Genomic DNA, 3,294 nt, shown 5'->3' with positions numbered 1-3,294 from the left:
TGCACTGCACTTGGGAATCACTCCCTGGCGTGAGCCCAGGAAGAGCATGTTGGGTTGCAAGTGGGTTGATGCCCAAGATCCCACCTCTGCAAAAAAGGCATCGGACGGGCCTGGTCATCACTGGGGAAGGCGCCCCTCATGCGAAGACCAGTGCAAGGTCCTTTCATTAATGTTTTAGACAGAGGCCCAACCTCTACTCTTACCTGTTGCTTAATAAAACAAAAAAGGGGGAGCTGTGGAGAGCTGCGGGAGCCGCGACCAAAGACGGCGCGGCCATAAGGCGCGGCCACAAAAATGGCACGGAGCATGGCGCGGCCATGAACAAAGATGGCGCTGGCTCCCGCCTTCTGTGCTCTCTGTAAAAAACAACTCCTTATATGGCTATGACTTGGCTCCTAGTTTGCTTCCATGTTTGCAGCCCTTTCGGTATATGCCACGTGGTGCTTCGGGATTGGCCATCCAGGAGGCTTATAACCGGAGCGCGGGGGCGGAGGAAAAGAGAAGCGGGAAGAAGCGGGCAGAAGAAGCGGGAGAGAAGATGTTGTAAAAGGTCCTGAATAAATCGCCTGAAAGAAGAACCTGTTGTCGCCGTCATCCTTGCGGGTCGAGGCAGTCGCAACAACCCCCATATTACAAAAACATGCCAGTTCAAAAATAGAGTAATAAAATATCATGTACAAATATTGTTTGCACCATTCCATGTATGTAAGAATAGTTCAAATTATAGCAATTCAAAAATGTAACATAACACATAAATAGAACAAAAATCATATGATCAATTCAATTGATACAACCAAATCTTTAACAAAATTCAATATCCGTTTAGGATAAAATCCATTGAGAAACTAAGAACACAAAGAATGTCCCTTTAAATAACAAGGGTTATATATGCACAACCTAACCTTGTGCTAAATGAAAAAATTGAAATCATTGCCTCTGAAGTCTGAAAGGAGACAAACATGTCTACCTCTGCATTCCTATTGAATAGTGTTTGAATTCTGAGCTAGATCAATAAAGCAAGAGAAAGAACAAAGTTGGATACAAGCAGGAAATAAAGACATCAAGTTATTCCTATTTACAGATGATAGGATCTTGTACAGAAAAAAACAATGCCTATAAAAGTAGGAGGAGTACTCAGAAATCAGCAAGAGAATGTGGATTTACATTTATTTCCAATAACTGAGAAATCTACTGCAAATATTTTAGTAAATTTCAATGTATCTTCCCAGGTGTGATCTTCCCAGGTGACAAGGCTCCTTTAACAGGATTTCACTATTCTTTTAATCACTCTGTCACATATTTGCATTTGCTATATCACGTATCATTCACTATCACATCTTCACTATCCTTAGCCATCATAATGGATCACCAACCTAACCACCCCAAATCTGATATTCAACATATAAATCCAGTTTCATAGATGAATATAAGCATTAATTTCTAGTTTTACAACAGGCCTGAAATTTCAGATTCATGTATGTAGGGGAAAACAAGTTTATTTATCTTTAGAAATACATGAGTTAACCAAGTGTTCTCCACATGTGATGCTCTGACCATTTACAGCAGCATCTAGGTTTCTGGCAGACATTCAACTTCCTGGGTGTCCCCTGAGACCTTTTGCATACAAATTTCTGAATGTGGATCATGGATTCCTGAGTTTTAACAAGGTCTCCTGGCAATTTACATATCATGGGCACACTGGGAGCCACTGAAGTGGGACAAATATTACAGCCTACCAAACCATTCCTCACTAGTGTGGAGACCTCAATCTCTCAGGTGATAGTGTTGCAGAATATTTTTGTCATTTAGTTCAAAGTTCCAGTTCCAAAAATATTCTAGTCCTCAAACAAAGAAAACTTGAACAAACTTTTTCTCTAGGGAAATAAAAACATGGTTTAAAAATATGTGGGATTAGAGAGGAGAAATGTTAGAAGCTCATGATCATCTTGGATATCTACTAGCAGAATAAGGACACTTGTGGTGAGTTTGGGGGTAAGAAAAGAGGGAAGGTTTTATGACAAACCTAATATGCTTCATAGTGTATTTAGAAAATAAGACCATAAATTTAAACAAGGAAAGAAGCTTACCTCCCTAATGAGCAGATTAATGAAGTCTGTATATTTTGTTCGAATAAATGTATTTGAAGTATTGGGCTACATATGAGAAACCTGTAAATGGGAAAAGCTTATGATTATGTGTTTATATATAAAACATCTATAAAAACTTCTTTAACATCTCTGATGTTATTTGGGGGCAAAACTTTAGATGTACATACATGGAAGTTAATTGTGGCTGTCCTGTGTTCTTTCATGCTTTCTATTAGTATTGATAAATTGTACATATAAGTAATCAGTTAAATAAGCAAAGGCCAAGGCCTAGAGTTTACATCTCAATTCTTTTATGTAAGAATTCTGACACATAATGTTTAATCTGTTAAAATACAGATTCAAATATTTAATGGTGGGGTCTGTTTTGGGGGTTGAACTCAGTCTGGGCACTCTCCGTGAGCTTTAAGTTTTTGTACTCAAGGCTAGCACTCTACCACTTGAGCTACTTCTGCACTTTCAACTTTTTGGTATTTAACTGGAAATAAAAGTCTCATAGACTTTCTTGCCCAGGCTTCCTTTGAACCATGGTCCTCAGATTTCAGCCTTCTGAGTAGCTAGAACTACTGGCATGAGCCACCAGCACCTAGGCATTCAAATACTGATTTTATCTGGTAGCAATCAGATGAAAATACATTGTGATAGATTCAACCTGGCATGGTTACCTGACCTAGAAAAACAAACACTCAAAATTTCTGTTTAATTACTTCTGTATTGAGACTGCTTGTATAAATTTGGTAGCTTAAAATACAAAATAAAATAAAGTTACATGTGGAAAAGAATTCTGTTTATCCTCTTATAAACTTGAAGAAAAGATGGTAGGAAAAAAGCATAACATGGAGCAAGGTACAATGGTCCTTGATCTGTTTATCTACCTAGTTGGGTGACAGAAACAGCAGGACTATCACTTCTAGTCCATCCTGGGCAAAGTGAGCAAGATTTTGTTGCAAAACCAAAATGGAAAGGAAAGTGCTCAAAGCTAATCTCAACCATAGGGCCCTTGATGAAAAATCACATGAATCTGGTTCAAAGCCCATTGTGATAACAAAAAATAAAATAAAATTTAAAACCTAGAAACAAAAAAATGTGATGTTATGGGGGGGAGGGGGGAGGCTGGGAAGGGATGTGAAGGGTAAACAAAGGAGGAGGCTGCAATGCTTGGTAAGAAATGTACGCATTATCCTGCCCA

The sequence above is a fragment of the Dipodomys ordii genome, unplaced genomic scaffold (assembly GCF_000151885.1).
Source record: "Dipodomys ordii isolate 6190 unplaced genomic scaffold, Dord_2.0 Scaffold138, whole genome shotgun sequence".
Taxonomy (NCBI): domain Eukaryota; kingdom Metazoa; phylum Chordata; class Mammalia; order Rodentia; family Heteromyidae; genus Dipodomys; species Dipodomys ordii.
This window is presented reverse-complemented; position numbering follows the sequence as displayed.